At 43.0% G+C, this 11104-nt stretch overlaps 1 pseudogene; it reads left to right on the top strand.

Annotated features, from left to right (window-relative positions):
• The first annotated feature begins 1992 nt into the window (after positions 1–1992).
• Positions 1993–6504, top strand: LOC147985136 (uncharacterized; annotated as a pseudogene).
• The last annotated feature ends 4600 nt before the right edge of the window (positions 6505–11104 follow it).

The following is an 11104-nucleotide window of genomic DNA, read 5'->3' as shown; positions in this document are numbered from 1 at the left end:
GAGTAACAAGATCCGCAAGGGATTTGTGGGGGGAACCAAATTTCTCTTGGTGGAAGTATAGATCTAGGCCTTCTCAAGAAATCCCTAAAGAATCAACAAGTTTGATTGGCTAGGGAGAGAGATCAGGCAAGAATGAGCTTGCGAGCAACAATGGAGCTTGGGGGAGGAAGAGGTAAGTCAACTTGGAGAAGATGACTCCCTTTTATAGTCGGGAATGAAATCCAACTATTGTGCACTCACAGCCCGTGCACAAGCAGTAGTACCGCTTAGGCAAGTGGTACTTCCGCTAGCACGGAGGTTCCTGGCGCACTGTTCAATTAAGAAGATCGGGGAGGCGGTAGTGCCGCCGGAGCAGTAGTACCGCTCTCACCAGTGGTACTACCGGTAAGTATTGAACACCAGCCAAGAATAACGATAGTAGAGAATGGTAGGGCGGTAGTACTGCCCAACTACCGCTTAACTTCCACTCAAGTGACAGAACTATCGGGAGAGCAATAAATTAGCGGTAGTTGATACGTCTCCATCGTATCTACTTTTCCAAACACTTTTGCCCTTGTTTTGGACTCTAACTTGCATGATTTGAATGGAACTAACCCGGACTGACGCTGTTTTCAGCAGAATTGCCATGGTGTTATTTTTGTGCAGAAATTAAAGTTCTCGGAATGACCTGAAAATCAACGGAGAATATTTTTGGAATATATAAAAAATATTGGCGAGAGAATCAAGGCCAGGGGACCCACACCCTGTCCACGATGGTGAGGGGCGCGCCTACCCCCTGGGCGTGCCGCCCTGCCTCGTGGGCCCCCTGGTGCTCCACCGACCTCAACTACAACTCTGTATATTCACGTTCAGGGAGAACAAAATTAGAGAGAAGCATTCATCGCGTTTTATTATACGAAGCCGCCGCCAAGCCCTAATCTCTCTTGGGAGGGCTGATCTGGAGTCTGTTCGGGGCTTTGGAGAGGGGAATCCGTCGCCATTGTCATCATCAACCTTCCTCCATCACCATTTTGATGATGCTCACCGCCATGCCTGACTACTTCCTTCGTAGGCTTGTTGTACGGTGATGGGTTGGATGAGATTTATCATGTAATCGAGTTAGTTCTGTAAGGGTTTGATCCCTTGTATCCATTATGTTCTGAGATTGATGTGGCTATGACTTTGCTATGCTAAATGCTTGTCACTAGGGCCCGAGTGCCATGATTTTAGATCTGAACCTATTATGTTTTCATGAATATATGTGAGTTCATGATCCTATCTTGCAAGTCTATAGTCACCTATTATGTGTTATGATCCATTAACCCCGAAGTGACAATAATCGGGATACTTACCAGTGATGACCGTAGTTTGAGGAGTTCATGTATTCACTAAGTGTTAATGCTTTGGTCCGTTACTCTATTAAAAGCAGGCCTTAATATCCCTTAGTTTCCAATAGGACCCCGCTGCCACGGGAGGGTAGGACAAAATATGTAATGCAAGTTCTTTTCCATAAGCACATATGACTATATTCGGAATACATGCCTACATTACATTGATGAACTGGAGCTAGTTCTGTGTCACCCTATGTTATAACTGTTGGATGAGGAATCGCATCTGACATAATTATCCATCACTGATCCATTGCCTATGAGCTTCTCACATATTGATCTTTGCTTAGTTACTTTTCCGTTGCCACTGTTACAATCACTACAAAACCAATACTGTTACTTTTGCCATCATTACCGTTACTTCCATATTACTTTGCTACTAAATATTTTGCTACAGATATTAAGTTTTCCCGGTGTGGTTGAATTGGCAACTCAGCTGGTAATACTTGAGAATATTCTTTGGCTCCCCTTGTGTCGAATCAATAAATTTGGGTTGAATACTCTACCCTCAAAAACTGTTGCGATCTCCTATACTTGTGGGTTATCAAGACTATTTTCTGGCGCCGTTGCCGGGGAGCATAGCTGTATTCTTTGAGTCACTTGGGATTTATATCTGTTGATCATTATGAAGAACTTGAAAGATGAAACAACCAAGATTTATCCCTCAACTATGAGGGGAGGTAAGGAACTGCCATCTAGCTATGCAGTTGATTCACCTTCTGTTATGAGTAAACTTGCGACAGCTACTCCTGCTATTCATTCTGATATGTCACATGTTATTGATGATGCCACTTCTGCTTTGCATGATACTTATGATGAAACTACTTCAATGCTTGATAATATTGTGCCATTAGGTGAATTTCTTGATGAACAACTTGCTAGGGTTAGAGAGAATGAAATTATTGAAACCGATAATATTGATGAAAGTGATGATGAAGATTCTCCCCCTAGATACGAATTGCCCGTTGTGCCTGAGGGTTATGCTATGGATGAAGAAACTGCTAGAGACTTTTTAGCTTGCAATGATAGATATGATCTTAAGAAACTATTAGCTAAGTTGAAAGAAAAGTCTTTGAATGCTATAATGAAATATGGCCCTGCTTTTGATACTTCACCTATCTGTATTTTTTATAGGGATTATGATTTCTTTGTCGACCCTGAGTTAATTACTTTGGTTGAATCTGATCCTTTCCATGGTTATGAAACTGAAACTGTTGTGGCACATCTTACTAAATTAAATGATATAGCCACCCTGTTCACTAATGATGAGAAAACTCGCTATTACTTTATCATTCAGTTATTTCCGTTCTCATTAAAGGGTGATGCTAAAACATGGTTTAATTCTCTTGATCCTGGTTGTGTGCGTAGTCCCCAGGATATGATTTATTACTTCTCTGCTAAACATTTCCCTGCTCATAAGAAACAAGCTGTCTTAAGGGAAATATATAATTTTGTGCAAATTGAAGAAGAGAGTCTCCCACAAGCTTGGGGGAGGCTTCTCCAATTACTTAATTCTTTGCCTGATCATCCTCTCAATAAAAATGAAATACTTGATATCTTTTATAATGGACTAACTGATGCTTCTGGAGACCACCTGGATAGTTGTGCTGGTTGTGTTTTCAGGGAAAGAATAGTTGATCATGCTGAATTGCTATTGAATAATATGTTAAGTAATGAAAATGATTGGACACTTCCTGAACCAACTCCTAAGCCAACTTTGAAGAAAAGTGGTATTCTATTTCTTAGTCCTGAAGATATGCAAGAGGCAAAGAAATCTATGAAAGAAAAGGGTATTAAAGTTGAAGATGTTAAGAATTTACCACCTATTGAAGAAATACATGGTCTTGATAACCCGACACAGGTAGTAAAGGTAAATTATCTCTATAGATTTGATGAAGGTGATATTCCTCGTAATAATTCTGCTAGCCAATGCTTAGATGAGTTTGATAATTTTATTGTTAAATAAGAAGAAATCAATTCTTATGTTAGTAGACAATTGAAACGCCATGCTTATATGATTGAACACTTGAGTGATTATATGTCTAGAGTTAAAGGTGAATTTAAACTTATTAGTAAACATGCTTCTATGGTTACCACTCAAGTAGAACAAGTATTTAAAGCTCAGAATGATTTGTTCAATGAATTAAATAATAAGAATAATGGTAATATTGTTAGAGTTGTGACTAGAGGGGGTTAAATGACTCAGGAACCTTTGTATCCTGAGGGCCACCCTAAGAGAATTGAGCAAGATTCTCAGAGAACTAATGTTGATGCACCTAGTTCTTCTAAGAAGAAGAAAAAGAAAAATGATAGGACTTTGCATGCTCCTAGTGAACCTGTTGTAGACACACCTGAGAATCCCAATGATATTTCTATTTCCGATGTTGAAACACAATCTGGTGATGAACATGAACCTAGTGATAATGTTAATAATGATGTTCATGTTGATGCTCAACCTAGCAATAATAGTGACGTAGAGATTGAACCCGCTGTTGATCTTGATAACCCACAATCAAAGAATCAACATTATGATAAGAGAGACTTCGTTTCAAGGAAGCACGGTAAAGAAAGAGAACCATGGGTTCAGAAACCCATGCTTTTCCTCCTAAACCATCCAAGAAAAAGGATGATGAGGATTTTGAGCGCTTTGCTGAAATGATTAGATCTATCTTTTTGCGTATGCTTTCAACTCATATGCTTAAAATGAACCCTTATGCTAAGTACATGAAGGATATTGTTACTAATAAAAGAAAGAAACCAGAAGCTTAAATTTCCACCATGCTTGCTAATTACACTTATAAAGGTGGAATACCAAAGAAACTAGGAGATCCATGTAACGTCCTCGATGCGGCTATATCTCCCACGTGTCGAAGCACGACTTAGAGGCATAACCGCATTGAAAGCAATGTCGAAAGTGAGGTAATATTCACACAACCCATGTAATGCAATAAGGGAAAGAGATACATAGTTGGCTTACAATCGCCACTTCACACAATTACATGAATAAAGCATTACATCATCCAGATACATTCAAGGTCCGACTACGGAACCAAAATAAAAGAAGACTACCCCAAAAGCTACACAGATCCCCGATCGACCCCAACTGGGCTCCACTACTGATAAACTAGAACGAAACAACACAAAGGACAAGATCTTCATCGAGCTCCTCCTTGAGCTTGGTTGCGTCATCTGCACGGTTCAACGGCACCTACAAGCTGGTTTTGGAAGCATCTGTGAGTCACGGGGACTCAGCAATCTCACACCCTCGCGATCAAGACTATTTAAGCTTATAGGTAGGGTAAAAGGTATGAGGTGGAGCTGCAGCAAGCGACTAGCATATATGGTGGCTAAACATACGCAAATGAGAGCAAGAAGAGAAGGAAAAGCACGATCGAGAAACTATGATCAAGAAGTGATCCTAGAACAACCTACGTCAAGCATAACTCCAACACCGTGTTCACTTCCCGGACTCCGCCTAGAAGAGACCATCACGGTTACACACGCGGTTGATGTATTTTAATTAAGATCAACTTCAAGTTTTCTACAACCGGACATTAACAAATTCCCATCTGCCCATAACCGCGGGCACGGCTCTCGAAAGTTCAAATCCCTGCAGGGGTGTCCCAACTTAGCCCATCACAAGCTCTCACGGTCAATGAAGGATATTCCTTCTAGCAGGAAGACCCGATCAGACTCGGAATCCCGGTTACAAGACATTTCGTCAATGGTAAAACAAGACCAGCAAAGCCACCCGAATGTGCCGACAAATCCCGATAGGAGCTGCACATATCTCTTTCTCAGGGCACACCGGATTGTCCAAGGTTCCGGTAGGCCAGCCCAGAGTTGCCCCTGGTGGCCACCGGCAGCTGACAGGTTGGACCAACACTCAGAGGAGCACTGGCCCGGGGGTTTAATAAAGATGACCCAAGGGAAAGAAAAGGCTAGGTGGCGAATGGTAAAACCAATGTTGGGCCTTGCTGGAGGAGTTTTATTCAAGGCGAACTGTCAAGGGTTTCCCATTATAACCCAACCGTGTATGGAACGCAAAATCCGAGAACAAAACACCGATATGACGGAAACTAGGGCGGCAAGAGTGGAAGAAAACACCAGGCATAAGGCCGAGCCTTCCACCCTTTACCAAGTATATAGATGCATTAATTAAATAAGAGATATTGTGATATCCCAACAAGTAAACCTGTTCCAACAAGGAACAACATCTCCATGCTCCAACAAGGAAACAAACTTCAATCTTCACCTGCAACTAACAACGCTATAAGAGGGGCTGAGCAAAGTGGTAACATAGCCAAACAACGGTTTGCTAGGACAAGGTGGGTTAGAGGCTTGGCTTAACAATATGGGAGGCATGATAAGTAAGTGGTAGGTATCGCAACATAGGCATAGCAAAAGAGCAAGCAACTAGCAAGCAAAGATAGAAGTGATTTCGAGGGTATGGTCATCTTGCCTGAAAACCCGCAAGGAAGAAGAACGAGCCCATGAAGAATACAAACGGACGTAGTCAAACGAATCCTCACAAACGCGACGTTAACGGAACCAACCCGAAGAAGCATCACCGGAAAGAAGCAAACAACATCGTAAACAAACATCACATAAACATGGAATGATGCACAACGAAGTATGATGCATGTCCGGTTTAATGATACATGGCATGGCAAAGTGCACACGCAAAACTACAAGTTAAGTGGAGCTCAATATGCAACGGGTTGCATATTGACAAAACACCACATTCAAGTTATTTAGTTCTCTCTCGTTTAGGTACTCAACAATATTAATTGTTGGTTAGCATGGCAAGAGGTGAAGCATAAAGAAAACTACCTATCTAGGCAAGTTTAAATGAGGCCGGAACAACAAACAACAAGTCCGGAAAAATCCCCATGTGCAATTTAAGGATTTGGTACTGTTCCGCCATAAACCATATTTTATTTTTGTTAAACAGGAAAATAAAGTGCACCAAGTTAATCTATACATTTTTCTAGCCCATTTACATATAAAGAACAATTAAAACCGAGCTACGGTTATTTAGTTATGAAATAAACCATTTTAACATGTGATTTATGCAAATTAATGCTAAAAGCAATTTTAAATATTTTTAACAGGGATGAAAGTTGCAGATTATTAAAGAACATGAAAAACTGAGCAAGATGCATATATGACATGTTTCATTTGGATGCATGGATATTTAGTTATGAGCATTTTAAAATGATGGCATTTCGGTAAATATGCATGCACTAAAAAATGCTAAAATACACAGGGTGGAAAAAAATATGCACGGGCCCGAAGCATCACAATGCAGCGACCCAGATGAGGATTCGGCCCAAGCAGCTGTGGGTGTGTGCAAAAGAAATAAAAGAACAGAGCAAAAGAGAGGCGCCTGGGGTTTGAACCCAGGACCTCCCAGGCTCTTTTGAGTATTCAACAACAGGTCGAGCTTGGCCATGGCTGCACGGCGACAACTGACGGTGATGGCAAGCACAAACGATGGCTGTTGGGGTTAAGAACCTGCGGCGGGCATGCGGAAACTGAAGACAGTGCACGCGCGCTTGCGGATAGCTGCAAGAGGGACCGGGAAACGACATGAGCAAGGGCTCAAGAACAAGCTCAGGCAGGAGCTCGTCTCGGCCATGGCAGCGAGGCACGGCGAGGCAGTGGCAGTGCACATGAACGCGGGCAGAAACCTGCTGCCATATGGCGAAGCACAGCGAGGCGCGGTGATGGGCGAGCTGCCACACGAGCGCGGGCAAACGGCTCCGCGGAGGTGCTCGAGCACGAGTAGGCTCGGCTCGGCCCGGGCGATGCGCGGCGAGGCCAAGTGAGTACAGAGGCGTGGCGAGGTGAAGCACACAGGGTGCACGCGTGCTATGTGGATGCGCATGCGTTCAGGCACGAGCTTCAGCTTGCCCTGGACATGGCGAAGAAGACGACCGGAGCTGCGCGGGTGGTGCTCTGCGGCTACGGCGCGTGCGTGCGTGCGGGAGTGTGTAGGAGTATGCAAAATAAACAACGAGGCGAGGCGACGTAGAGGAGGACGGCCGCGTCGACCTTGGACCTCCTGGCTCCTGGACTTGCCAGAAAACGAAGGAGGCGACGTAGGGATGCGCTGATCGGGGCGACATCCTCGGATCCGCGAAGCATAGGAAGCGGGGAGGAAGACGTCGAGGAACTCGGCGACGTAGTGGAGGAGACCTAGGGCGGGGAAGACGTCTGAACGGAAGTAGTCGACGTCGAGGAAGAAGATGGACATGCCGGAGATTACCATGGTGGCCTCCGTCCACGCAGGCAAAGGCGAAGCTCTCGGTGGTGCCCTCTGTTCTCTGTCTCTTGAGGAAGAAGGAGAAATAGGGGTAGGGAAAGGATGGTGGCGGCGAGAGGGAAACCCTAGGGGGCGCAGATTGCTGGATTTATAGGAGGGCCAGGAGGCATCGAGGGGTCGTGGTGGAACCACGGTGGCCATGTGCGGGCGCCCCTAGAGGTTTTACTGTGAGAGAAAAGAGATTAGGAGGAGGAAGAAAAACAGGGGAAGGAGAGGCTGCAGGTGGGGCCTGGACGGGTGTCCAGCGTGGATTCACCACGGGAGAGTGGAACGAGGGTGCGGGAGGAGAGCTGGGCTGCGGGAGGCGCTGGAGCTGGGCCGGGCTCGGCTGGAGCAGCGCTGCTTCTGCTGGGCTGCTCAGTTGTTACTGCTACTTCCCTTCTTCTCTTTTCTTCAAACAGAAAACAAGACCGAAAAGCACAGGTATAATGGAGAGGGTTGAGAGAGATATGAGAATATCCCTAGAGTCTAGAATTTGTGCAGGATTTGAAAAAATTGACTTGGCAATTTTAACAGGTAGAAAAATAATCCGAGTTTGAATTAAATTCAAACTTGGGGCATTTTTGAACCCAACCAAAACAACTCCAAATGGGATGAAACTTGGCAGAGAGGTGTAAGGCAGTGAGTAAGATTATCAGGAAATAAATGAACATTAATGGAGGAGGAAATAAGGTCACTTGCAAAAAACTGAAAGAAGAAGGAAGGGAGAGGGGATGATACATGGGCTTGGCTCGAGAGAAGAGACAACAAGGACTGATGCACACACAACATAAAAGCCACACTAACATGAGGATGAGTGCAATGCACATGATGCTCCTAGCAACAACATGAATGACCAAATGCAATATGACAAGAGATAGGCATGGCAAAGCAATCATGGATGGCATAATGCAGTATAATAAAAGATGAACATGCTGCAATAAGCAAAAGAAGACAAGGCACACAACATGGTCATGGCATCAACATAGAGGAATGAAATATGCAAAATAATTATGATAATGCAACAAACAAAATAAACACACGACAACAACGAAAAATAAATGGAAGGCAACTCGAGCATCGGTCTCGGGGCGTCACAATCTAGGAGTACCAACTATACCATGCTCCATTAAGAGAAACTATGTTAAAACTGCTTTATGTGATCTCCGAGCTGGTGTTAGTATTATGCCTCCCTCTTTATATCGTAGACTTGATTTGAATAAGTTGACACCTACTGAAATATCTTAGCAAATGGCTGATAAATGAACTGCTATACCTGTCGGTATTTGTGAGGATGTGCCTATTGTGGTTGCAAACGTTACTATTTTAACGGGCTTTGTTATTCTTGATATTCCCGAGGACGATAGTATGTCTATTATTCTTGGTAGACCCTTTCTAAATACTGCAGGGGTTGTTATTGATTGCAACAAAGGCAATGTCACTTTTCATATTAATGGTAATGAGCATACGGTACACTTTTTGAGGAAACAACCTCAAGTCCATAGTATTTATTCTATTGGAAAATTTTCAACGATTATTATTGGAGGTTTTGAATTTCCTCTTGCTACTGTCAAGAATAAATATGATATTCTTATTGTTGGGGATGTGCATAGCCCCATTGAGGTAACCTAGTATGATTAGAAAATTCTCCGGTTTCATGCGATTCGGAATGAGTTTGTTAACAAGACTTGATCAACCTTGTTAGTGGATTCCTTTTGATGAGCATGAGATGGATGAAGTTAGAAAGCACAACTTTGTGTACCCTCCTTTTACTTTCTGTTATTTAGATTTAATAAAGAAAAAAATAGTATTTTCTGTCTGTTTTCTGAATTATCCTTGCAATAAAAAATACCCTGAAAATAAAAGTTCTCTAAATGTCCTGAAAATTTAATATGATTTTTTCTAGAATATTTAAAAATTATTGGCACTGAGAACACACCAGAGGGGGCAACCACCTGGCCACGAGGGTGCAGGCGCGCCTACCCTCCTGGGCGCGCCCCCTGCCTCGTGGGCCCCTCATGGCCCCCTCCACATATTCTTGCACCCACACACTCCTTCTTCCTCGATAAAAAAATCACCACACAGCTCAAACCCGTGTTCCAGCTCGTTTTGCTGCCATTTCCGATCTCCTTGCTCAAAGCTCCATTCACAAAACTACTTTGGGGGATTGTTCTTCGGTATATGACTCCTCCGATGGTCCAATTAGTTTTTGTTCTAGTGCTTTATTTATTGCAATTTTTTTCTTAGGTGACCCTGTTCTTGAGCTTGCATGTCAAATTTATTTGGTCCCAAGTAGTTCTATTGCATTATATGGCCTCTAGGCACTTGTGGGAGTAGTTGCTATCAATCTTGTTGAGTTTGGTTCAGTTTTATTTTAAGTTACTAAAATTTTCTGAAATTTTCAGAAAATGATGAAGAGATTTTTGAGGGGCTCTTCGAGCCGAAGCTCGAAGGATAAGCAAAGTGAAGAGAATAAGAATCCCAAATATAATCTCCCTCGCACTACGGAGGTTCGGCCGTGCGAATGGCCTTGTGATGAGTTATTGAGAGCAGCCGGGATTTATGAAGACTTTTATTATTTGGCTGAGAATGCAGGCCTCATCGACTTCCTCCACGACCAGCTCGAACAGCACGTACCTCATTTCGCCCGAGGTCGTTTATGCATACTAGAGCGTGACACCAGCTCTAGAGCCTGAGCCGGAGCCACCCCTTGACCCTTATCGATAGTCTGTTTATCAGTGGAATCCGGAGGAGATCGCCAACCAGTGGCACCAAAAGATACTCCTCCGTACACTGGAGAGGGCAGCTTTGAGACGTGGCCATAGACCAACTTAGGCCAAAAGCCTAAGCTTGGGTGAGTACGTATTTCTCACCGACATTACATTCAGGTTCACACACTCATGGCAGTTGTCGATGCTCATACTTTTTCATTGTATCATCCATGCTAGTTTATTTTTTGTTTTAAGCTTTCTTCTTGTGTGTTTGAAAAACCTTAAGAAAAAAAATAGTTGTAGCTTTTAGCTAGTTTACTTTCCATGCTTGTAGTAGTAGTAATTAAAAAAGGAAAACCCAAAAAGATTTCTCATTCTTCTTTTGTTGGTTGGGAGCTTTCCCATGTAAATAGTTTTATTTCTTTTCTTTGGGGGTCGAGAGGAGAAGACCATGATGAAAATGTTGAGTGGCTCTCATTTGAGTTATTGTTGATCTAACAAAGAGCCCATATTACCTTGTCTTATCCCTTTAATTGAATGCTCGCAGATTCCAGCTTAGTCCGATGCACACGCACTATTATTATTATCCACACCGTTCGGTTGTGCAAGTGAAAGGCAATAATGATGATATATGATGAACTAATTGATATGAGATAAGCTGTTATGAACTCGACCTATCTTGTTTTTGTAAATATGATTAGTTCATCATTCCTGATTCA

This window comes from Triticum urartu, chromosome 2A, assembly GCF_056163025.1.
Source record: "Triticum urartu cultivar PI428250 chromosome 2A, HENAU_Tu73, whole genome shotgun sequence".
Classification (NCBI taxonomy): domain Eukaryota; kingdom Viridiplantae; phylum Streptophyta; class Magnoliopsida; order Poales; family Poaceae; genus Triticum; species Triticum urartu.
This window is presented reverse-complemented; position numbering and strand designations above follow the sequence as displayed.